Raw genomic sequence first — 11,449 nt, forward strand, 5'->3', positions numbered from 1 at the left:
AGGATAAACAGGCTAAGAAAGAAATTAGGGAATTGACACCCTTTACAATAGTCACAAATAACATAAAATACCTCTGTGTGACTCTAACCCAGCAAGTGAAATATCTGTATGACAAGAACTTCAATTCTCTGATGAAAGAAATCAAAGATCCCTGAAGATGGAAAAATCTCCCATGCTCATCGATTGGCAGGATTAATATTGTAAAAATGACCATCTTGCCAAAAGCAATCTACAGATTCAGTACAATCCTCATCTATATGTTTTTAATATTATGTTTTGTCTACACAGTCTCTTTCCAAGATCAGTTGCTATTCTCTACATGTTTGTCTCAGGGACAATTTCCTTGGCCTCTCAATTGATGTAAAGAACTCTTCTTATGTAACCCGACCATGCACAGTGCATTCATTTTGACAGTGAGGAGAGTATGCATTGAGTCCGCCTATCTCAGTAATATTCCTCATGGCAGACTCAGGTTGTTAGAGTATTTATTTCATATATTTCACACACATTTAAGCAATGTGGGAGTCAGGCATGGCTAGCACTTTCTTATTTGTACTTTGTCACACTAAGGGACAAAGAGTTAGACTCCCTGGTAGACAGACAGAGAGGGAGAGAGGGTCATGATCAGGCAATAAAGTTGGCAAACTTTTAAGATGGTTAGCTTTTTTTCTCACTATCCTGAACTGAAACAACAGCATAGCAGCTTAAAACAAAGATATTGTAGGCTTTTTCTCCTGCCAGTAGACCCCCAGATTATGGGATGGCCCATTAATATCCAGGTTACATCAGTGCACAACAGTTGTGGGCCAAGAAACCACCCATCTTTCTTCAAACTCATAAGTCCTAAGTTAGGGGAGGAAACTCTTCAGAGACTAAACAGCTAAGTTTCAGGAAGAGACTGAAAATTTTGGCTTCCCAAACTCCAGCTCTGCTTAGCAGAAGGTCTTTTCCTCTGTCTGTCTGCTTCATGGGTGTGCTTCCTTAGCCACAATAAATCTTCAACTGCTCATTCTATTTGATCCTGTTTATCTTGTTCAAGATTCTTCAGCTCCTACCTGTTGAACAAGAGATTTTTTTTCCTGCCTTTTTATTCTTTAATTGGCAGAGAAAACAAACCTGACAAAGACCCCTAGACTGTATCAACACCCTATCTACTGCCTCAAGGAAAGTCTGCTACACCGAGGCACTCAATTATCAAATCTTTCAGTGGTTCCCCTTCAACCTCTGTATGTTCCCATAGTCTTAGTAAAAGAGAAAACACCTATAAGGTGTGACCATTCTGCTATCATGTCACTCTTTTTGAGACCTGTCCATGCTGACTCTGCCTACTTGTCACACTGTATCTGTCACAGGTTCACTCCCCTTCCAGAGGCCATTTTCTCTGTTCAGAATGTTCTTCATATATTTACATTCTTTGCCATGCTCAAGTGTATCTGCTCACTTTCACCTATTAGATAGGCTTTTTAGGATCATCCTACATGATAATAGCTTCCTTGCATAATCATTCAATAACATTTTAGCCTTCTTGCTCATTTTTTCATACTTAGCCCTACCTGAAATTGGATGTATTAAGTGAAATGCCCATTGTGTCTCCTCTCTCGCTATGGTAGTTCTTTCAGGGTGGGGACTTTGTTGTGCTGTTCTATATCCAGCTATGAGAACTCTGTCTAGAACACAGTAGGAACTCAATCTACTTTTTATATAATTAGTATGTGTCAAAGAATGAAAACACAAGGGGAACCAAAGCGTGCAGAAATGACTGTGATTTTTGGTATTGTTAACTAAAGGTAGCTTTTCCCATAGTCTCATTCCTCTCTTCACATAAATAGACATTTATAGTAAATATAGATTCATGTTCCTGAATCTTCAAATTCAATATAGGTGCAATGGCATTAATAATAAAAAAATATGTCGTGTCTGGCACTGTTTTGTGGAGAAGATTGGGAGAGATGAGAAGAAAATGCTGGAACTATCCTCCTCCAGCAATCCCACACTCCTCTTAATATTTCGCTATCTTGATAGAGGCATTTTATTCCTGGAAGCACCCTGACATTTACTCAGGATTGCCTGAATTTACTACTGCAGTTGCCAGAGAAAAATCCTTAGGTTGTAGAGGTTTCTCTTCCATAGAAATCTGGTCAATTTATTTTATTAGCACCTTTTCCAGTGCCTGAACATAAAATAGCTGATTTTAGTGTTTAGATGCTTGGAGGTGAGCTAACAAAGAGACCTTGGAATCTATGGAGAGCCTGGGGTGTCTCAGCAACGTACGGTGGCTATAGCAACAACATCAACGTCAAGCAGACTAACTGATAGGGGAAAATGTCTGTCTCATATTTTTCTGGTTTTGTGGTTAGCAATTATTTAAAATAATTTTGTGATTGCCATGGAAGAATACCTGTTTCCATTCTTCTCCATCTTGGTAGTTGGTAGCTATAACTTAACTTTCTTAGGATAGCCTTATTTTTCTTATCTTATATTTTCTTGATTGTCTCACTTGTCTCCCCATTATTCTTCTTTTAGTTAACATGAAATGCTTTTTGTGACTTACTGTCCCCCCTTCTTCCTCTCTTTCTCCCTTCTTTACTCCTCAATCCCTTTCTTTCTTCAGTTTCTAGCATGTCTTATATGACCCGTGATAGGCTCAACTCACTACACAGCCTAGGATCACCCTGAACTTCTAATCCTTAAACTTCTGATACCTGTAACCTCCCAAGAGCTCTGATTACAGGCCTGTACTATCAAACCTGGTTTCATGCAGAACTGGATATAGAATTCAGGGCACTGTTCATGCTAGAAAAACACTCTATAAAAGGAATTTATTTCAAGCCTCTCTCCTCCATTTTGGAAAAAAAAAATCTGAGTCTGTAGAGAGGCTTTTAAGGAAGTGCCCTATCAGGTACACATGAGCCAGTGCCTGCTTTGAGTCCTGCATGTGGATCCTTTCCACATGGTGAACTTGAGTTTGTCCACTTATCAATCTGCCAGTTAAGAATGTACACAAATGGTCCTTTCTTTGTGCATTGCAGAGATCTTATAAGGTCTGGTCACTTCATAAAATAATTTTGAACTGTCTATGGTTCAAACTACAATGACTATATGAATTTATAAACCTACTCCTAGCTACTTCCTGAAATAGTAAGCCACTGTTTCCATAATAGGTCTTCATGCAGTCCTAAACTGTAAAGCTCTTAAACATTTATCGACAGGTGAATAGACGAGCTAATTGTGGTATAGTCATGCAGATCTTATACACCCTTGTCCAAAAGGAACTTCTAGCTCTTTAAAACTCTCCTGAGAGTTTAGCCATCAGGAGTGCTTGAGAAACTTTTATTACATTTCCAAGAACAAGCTCTGAATTCTAGCCCTGGTTCTTCATCACTCTTCCTGAGAAATCTCAAGGATGGCTAAGGTGATGAAAATGTTGGATGTGTATGAATTACAGGGCCTGCCTGAAATTTCAGTTCTTAGCACAGTTCCAGGTGCATAAGAGACACATCATAAATATTTATTGAATAGCAGAATATACTTTATACCAGTATGATAAATGAATAATCATTTTATTATCACTTTATTGATAAGGAGGTTGAGGTCAGAGAGATTAAGTGACTTTTTAAAAATCTCTGAAATAATTGACAAAGCTAGATTTTAAGTCCAGGTCACTGGCATTAGTTGGGTCTATAAAATTAAATTTTGGTTTAATATAAAATATTCAGTTTTCCAATGGACTTCTATTGTTAGATAAATCTATTGTTCATATCTAAATCATATTCCTGTAACCACAATAATTTAAAACATATGAGTTATTATAAGCTCTCAACTTTTTAGAAATATAGAAAATATTGATATAACTTAGTGTACAGTCTGAGATTATTTACTTTGTCATAATAGGAGTTAGCATTTGTGCTTTTATGTGCATGTGAACGTTTGTGGATTTATCTCATGCCTTGTGCATGCTAAGATAAGCACATGCTCTACCATTGAACTACATTACCAATGTAATCCTGCCACACACTAAGTTATGATATACTTACATGAGACACTTACATTTCATGTGAATATTGTAGTAGCTGTCATCATCATCATCACTATCACCAATACCATCATTATGGTCTAATTCTTTATCATCTGTGTCTTACACATAAAAGAAATTAAAGTTCATGTTGGTTATTCCAGAGTTACAGAAATAGACCCAGGATTTCAGATCTCTCAAAGTCATTACCATGCATTTTCTCATCTATCCATCCATCTATCCATCCACCAATTCATCCCTTCTCCAGAACTAGTATTTTGCCTTACAACACAGATGACAGATAACATTGATTTAAGTGATGTTCTCTCCTCTGTTATAACTCGTGTGGTTAGACCACGCAGATTTATAGAATGAAAAAGATACACATGTAAGATGACAGTTTAGCCTACTTTTAATTTCAAATAGAAATTATGTTTCTAGATTAAAACAAGAGAAATAATGGCATACAAAATGCTTCAGTGGATTAAAGAGCTTACTGCCAAGCTTGCAGGTCTTAGTGGCATCTTTGGGAAGCACATGGTAGAAGAAAAACAAATCTGATTTTAGTAAGGTGTCATCTGACTGTGGCATGCACATATTCCAAGTAGGTCATAAACAAACAAACAAACAAACAAACAAACAAACAAACAAATATAATTTAAAACTTAGAAGAACAAGAAAACAATAATGAACAATTAAAAGCAAGACAACTATATGGCCTAATTTTATTTTTGTAAGCCCAAGTTAGTCGAATTTAACATTAGTAATTCACAACACATTTATCCAGTTAAGAAATGCATAAGGTTAATATCTTCAGAAAGCCTTCTCATCAATTTTATCCATGCTATTCTGTGTTTTCTCTTCAATTGAAAATTTTTTTGGCCAAGTTAAACATGGTGTCATCAAACTTTAGACTTTGACTCACTCAATGTTTAAAGATCCCAGACAGTCATTAAAGCCTTCCCCAAGGGTTATGTGATGCTGACTCAGTTGGGATGGAAATTTCCAGAGCAGTTAAGAAGAATCTATGATCAATGTGACATAAAGACAGAGGGAACTTTAAAGAGATAGTAGTTTATTCTTCAAATTGGCATGCATCCCTGGGAGCCAAATCTCACATTTGAGCCAAGATGCTCAGATTAGAGTAAGTTTAGAGGACTGCAGGTTGATTAAAGGGTTCCAATGAGGAAAGCAATTAAGCATGCCTCTAGAGCAAATAAAATGTACTTCACAGTGGCTTGACATTTCGCTTTAAGGAGAGAATTGTTGCATATCTATTATATACATGTGTTTTTATATACATCCGTTTTTAGCAGATTGATTTTATAAAGTAGAGAAAAAAATCTATAAATGTTTCCTGTTTAGATTGTAGAACCTCTGCTGACTCGTGTATTATGGCTAACATTAGAATGTCACACGAAGACTTCTTGTTCTTTGCAAATGGACATTTTTTTTATGCATTCATTACAATGTGCTTTGTCTTGTTAGTAAACTAAGTGGGGAAGAGTCTTTTCATTACAGAACCTACCAAACCACCTCGTTTTTCTTATTCCGAGAATGATGTACAACAAGCTAGAAGAAAAATATATTTTACTTCTCCATATTATTTTTACATTTATGCACATACTCTTTCCATTATGAAGAAAAATTCTTCCTTAAAATCTGTAACTCAAGGACAATCATTTTGCCTATCGTATATGCAACAGACTTTTTATTTATAACTGAGCCACTATATTTTGAATCTGAAATGTCTCCCAAACACCCATATAGGAGGTATCTATTTGACACTGTTTCCAGTTTATATTTCTTTTGATAATTGTATATGAGAAATATTATTATTTTACCCTTTAAGACCTTAAAATGTTGGAATTACTGATAATAACATCTTTAAAATGTGGTAAATATTGAGTGGTCTTCTGTCAATAGGAAATTCATCCTTGAAGATGATTGTGGGACTTCGACCATTTCTATTTCCTCTGCTTTCTCTTCCTGACCATGAGATGAGCTTTTTTCTCTGCTGTGTGTTACTTATTGTGTATGTCATTTTACCAGAGCCTTGAAGCACTAGTGCATGTGATCATGGACTAGAGTGGCCAAAATTGTGAATTACTTTGACTAACTCCTGGACGACAGTTGACACTAAATTTTACAAGAGGAAGTTCAACTTGGCAGGTTTCTGGAGACTCCCTACCTAAGAATGTACCAGAGACAATTCTACTGTTGAAATCTGCCTCTGTCTCCAGAGAGGCCAGGGAGTGTGGAAATACTGAGCATCGGAGATTTGATCCTGACGTTTTCTTAATTCGTTCAGGAGAATCTTAGAGTCACGAAGGTATGACAGGAGAAAACCATCCCCCCTGTGCTTCAAAATTCATCTTTTGTTGAAAGATTTAGTGAAAAATAATCTAGAAATCAAACAAGATTAGAAGTATTACAGGGAACGTGTCCAGGACCTGTCTTCCTAATAGTCACATCGGGCCGGATGATATGGACTTTGTGGCTTAAAGGATGTCAAAAGGTTAAGATATAAATTATCTTCTTTGAGAAAGTTGGAAATAAAAGCTCAGGTTCTATAAGAAGCAGGAAAAACAGTGTCAGAAGCATATGCTTTAGTCACTGACTTCTGTGTTTCCTGGGAGATTTCTCTCATCCTGTCATTAGTAGGGGCAGAAGGTTCTTCCATGTGGAGCCCTTGACCTCTTTCAACACTTACTGTTTTGATAACAGAGGCAGGAGAGTGTAAAGGGTTCAATAATAACACAATTGGGCCAGTGAGTCCATAATAGGGAGAAAATATCTCGCTGCTTTTCTTATTGGAAGGCAGCAAACTGCCCCTCCATTTAAAAAGAGTAATATTTGTCTCAGTGAGCTTTTGTTAGAGCCTCTCAGAGGACAGCCATGCCAGGCTCCTGTCTGCAAGCACAATATGGTCTCAGCAATAGCATCAGGTTTTGGTGTGCATATATGGAGTGGATCCCAAGTTGGGCCAGTCACTGGGCTATTTCAATCTCTGTTCCATTTTTGTTCCTGCATTTCTGTTAGTCAGGAACAATTCTGGGTTAAAACCTTGGAAGATTGGTGGGTGGCCCCTTGCCCTCAACGGTGGGACATTGTCTATCTGCAAGAGGTGGTCTCTTCAGGTTCCATCTCCAAGCTGTCGGGCATTTCAGTTAATGCCATCCTCATTGAGTCCTGGTAGCCTGTCACATTCCAGGCCTCTCAGACTTTCTAGATGTCCCCCTGTCCACACCCCAACTGCTGCATATTTTGATTCATTCTTTTGGCTTTCTGGGTTTCTCTCCTGTCCTCCACCATATCTGATCCTGTCTTACCCCTCTCCCCAGATTCCCCCCTCCCTTTATCTCCCATGATTAAACTTACAGCCGTCCATTGGAGTAAAGTCAGGGCTCCCTATGGAAGAGTTAGGGGACGGGCTGAAGGAGCTAAGAGGGGTTGCAACCACATAAGAAGAACACCAGTATCAACTAACCTGGACTTAGCCAAAAACCAAGGAGGGGCTGGTCTGTGGCCCCAGACAGGTGTTGCAGAGGACTTCCGTGTCTGACCTCAGTGGGAGATGATGCACTTAATCCTGTGGAAACTTGATACCTAAGAGAAGAGGGATCCTGGTGGGGGTGAGGTGCAGGCGGGTTGGTGGGGGAACACCCTACCTTAGTCAGGGAGAGCTGGGATAAGGAAGGTGGGCAACTTTTGGAATGTAAATAAGTAAAATAATTTAATAAAAAGAATATTTATATTAATTCTTTGAGAACTTCAGATATTGTATTTAGATCATATTCATCCTCCAGTTCTTCCCAGATCTACTCCCACTGCCCACGCACCTGAGTTTATGCTTCTTCTCACTCTTTCAAACTTACTGAGTCCAATTTTTGTAGCTCAATTACTTTTGAGTATGAGACCCACCATGGAGCATGGTTCAGGGTGCTACACTTTTAAAGGGAACTGATTCATACTTTCTCAGCATCTATCAATGCCACCAGCTCTTCAGCTAGGGCTGGGATTTGTACTCATTTCCTCCATTCTATGGTAGGAGTTTGTCCAGCTTGGCTGTCTGGAGGCATTTTTTTTTCAGGCTGTTACAACAGTTAGCAGTTCACATGTGCAGCTCTCCTGTTTTGTTCAGGGTATGTTCTTCTAGTTATCTACCACCTGCAACTCTTAAATTTTTTTTCTGCCCTCTTCCTGTGATGATATTTGAGCCTTGAAAGGAACGGTGTGATATAACATTTCACCCAGAGCTAAAGACTTCACAATATCTCATTCCTTATACATTAGCCAATTTTGGGTTAGTTCTTTTCTACTACCAGAGGAGTCTCTGATGTGCATTATAATACACACTTATCTATAGCTATAGCGATAAATTATTAGAAGTTGTTTTAATACTTTGTCAATTTAGCAAGAATAATAGCTGTAGCTTTTCCCCCTACATACTATGACCTGTCTAACTCTGATAATGATGCTAGGTATACGCTCCATTGTGTGGAGTGGGCTTTAAATCTGATTAAAATATAAAGAGTTGGTTAATCTTACAACGTTTGTGCCACTAATGCCCCCATGGACACATCCTTTTAGAATAGTCATTTTTGTAGCTCCTGTCATTGAATACCGGTTAACATTAACGATTACAGTTTTCCTCCAGAAGTATTCATACCACCTTCTAGCACAAAAGCTACCAGTAGGAATGAAGCTTCTCTCCATGTTTTTTGTCTCTAGTATGTGCTGTATTCTGTATGTCTTGTATACAGTAATAGGGTTTTATCATCAAGTTTTGGAAGGTAACCAGGAGCAAGGGCACTCACTGGCTTGTAATGTTTGGGGCCCATGTGACCCAATTGGCCAACAGCTCAAAAACAAATAACATATTATTGGTACTAGGTTTTCACTAATTTTAAAAAAAAGTTAAATGAGCCCTATAACAAAGAATTAACTTCTGGTTTAGGTAAGGTTAGCAAGTCTTCATATGAGTTTGAGGAATTGTGTAGAGATCAAGCCAGTTTTCAAAACATTTGGAAGATGATTTGTTTTTGAAATGCTGGGTATCCAACCTGAGGCTCATGACATGCTTGGCAAGTGCTCTAGCACTATGAAGCTATGACCTTCTACCCTAGTCCTTTGTCAAGTTTCTTTTTCAAAAAGCTTAACTTTATTGAGATAATAAATGATGATTGACAGCCTAATAGTAACTGCTATAAAAATATGTTTTCAATTTCCCTTTTAAAAAATTTATTCTCTTCCCCTCCTGGTCCATCCTCCAACTGTTCCAAATCCCATACCTCCTCCCCACCCTTCCCCTATCTCCATGAGGATGTCCCCACTCTATCCACCACACCAGACCTCTAAACTTCCTGGAGCCTCCAGTCTCTTGAAGGTTATGTGCATCTTCTCTGACTGAAACCAGACTCGGGAGTCCTCTGCTATATATGTGTTGGAGGCTTCATCTCAGCCGGTGTATGCTGCCTGCATGGTGATCTAGTGTCTAAGAGATCTCAGGGGCAGGTTAATTGAGGCTGCTGGTCCTCCCACAGGGTTGCCCTCCTCCTCAGATTCCTCTAGCTTTACCCTAATTCAACCAAAGGGGTCAGCAGCTTCTGTTCATTGGTTGGGTACAAATATCTGCATCTGACTCTTTCAGCTGCTTGCTGGGTCTTTTGGAGGGCAGTCATGATAGGTCCCTTTTTGTGAGCGCCCCATAGCTGAGTAATGGTGTCATGGCCTCCCCTTGAGCTAGATTCCACTTTAGGCCTGTCACTGGACCTTCTTTTCCTCAGAATCTTCTCCATTTCCATCCCTGCTTTTCTTTCAGAGAGGAAGAATTGTGGTTTTGAACCCCATCCCTCAATTGGTGCCCTGTCTTTCTGCTGGAGGTGGGCTCAAAAAGTTCCCTCTCCCCACTGTAGGGCATTTCATCTAGGGTCTCCCCTTTGAGTTCTGAGAGTCTCTTACTTCCCAGATCTCTGGTATATTCTGGTTGGTCCTCCTAACCTTCTTCCTCCCCAGGTCGCCTGTTTTTTATTCTTTCTGATGGCCTTCAGTCCTTTTCCCCCACCCAATACTAGATCATATTCTCCTCTACCCTTACCGCCATTCCCTTTTCGTCACCTGTCCCTCCCTCTTTTCCCCCTTGTGGTTGCTTTCCTCTCCCTCCCAAGTGGGACTCAGGCATCCTCACTTGGGCCTTTTAGCTTGTTGACCTTTTTGAGTTCTATGGACTGTATTTTGGGTATTCCGTACTTTTTGGGTTTTTTTGGCGGGGGGGCTAATATCCACTTATTAGTGAGAATATACCATGCACATCCTTTTGGCTCTGAATTACCTTACTCAGGATGATATTTTCTAGTTCTATCCATTTGCCTCCAAAACTCAGGATGTCCTTGTTCTTAATAGCTGAGTTGTATTCCATTGTGTAAATGAGCTGTATTATCTGTATCCATTCTTCTGTTGTGAGACATCTGGGTTGTTTCCAGCTTCTGGCTATCACAAATAAGGCTGCTATGAACATAGTGGAACATGTGCCCCTATGGCATGATAAGACAACTTTTGGGTGTATTCCCAAGAGTGGTATTTCTCAGTCTTAAGGTAGGTCTATTTCCAATTTTCTGAGGAACCTCCAAATTGATTTCCAGAGTGGTTGTACAAGTTTGCAATCCCAACAGCAATGGAGGAGTGTACCTCTTTCTCCACATCCTAGCCAACATGTGTAGTCACCTGAGGTTTTATTCTTAGCCATTCTGACTGGTGTAAAGTGGAATCTCAAGGTCACTTTGATTTGCATTTCTCTGATCACTAAAGACTTTAAACATTTCTTTATGTGCTTCTCAGCCATTCAAGATTCCTCCTCCATTATGAATTCTCTGCTGTTTAATTCTATACCCCATTTTTTTGACTGGGTTGTTTGGGTTTTTTTGGTATTAGCTTCTTGAGTTCTTTATATATTTTGGATATTAGCCTTCTATCAGATGTGGGGTTAGTGAAAAAACATTTTTTTCCAATCTGAGGTTGCTGATTTGTCTTATTGACTATGTCCTTTGCCTTACAGAAGCTTTCCAGTTTCATGAGGTCCCATTTATCAATTCTTGATCTTAGAGTGTGAGCCATTTGACTTCTGTTTAAGAAATTTCCTGTTGTGCCAATGAGTTCAAGGCTCTTTCCCACTTTCTCTTCTATTAGCTTCAGTGTATCTGATTTTATGTTGAGGTCCTTGGACTTGAGCTTTGTGCATGGCAACAAATATGGGTCTATTTTCATTTTTCTACACACAGACAGTCGGTTAGAACAGCGCCATTTACTGAAGATGCTTTCTTTTTTCCATTGTATATTTTTGGGTCCTTTGTCAATATTAAGTGTGTGGTTTTATTTCTGGGTCTTCAATTCCATTCCATTGATCTGCTTGTCTTTGTCTCTCTCTACCAATACTTA

Source organism: Rattus rattus, chromosome 2 (genome assembly GCF_011064425.1).
Source record: "Rattus rattus isolate New Zealand chromosome 2, Rrattus_CSIRO_v1, whole genome shotgun sequence".
Lineage (NCBI taxonomy): Eukaryota > Metazoa > Chordata > Mammalia > Rodentia > Muridae > Rattus > Rattus rattus.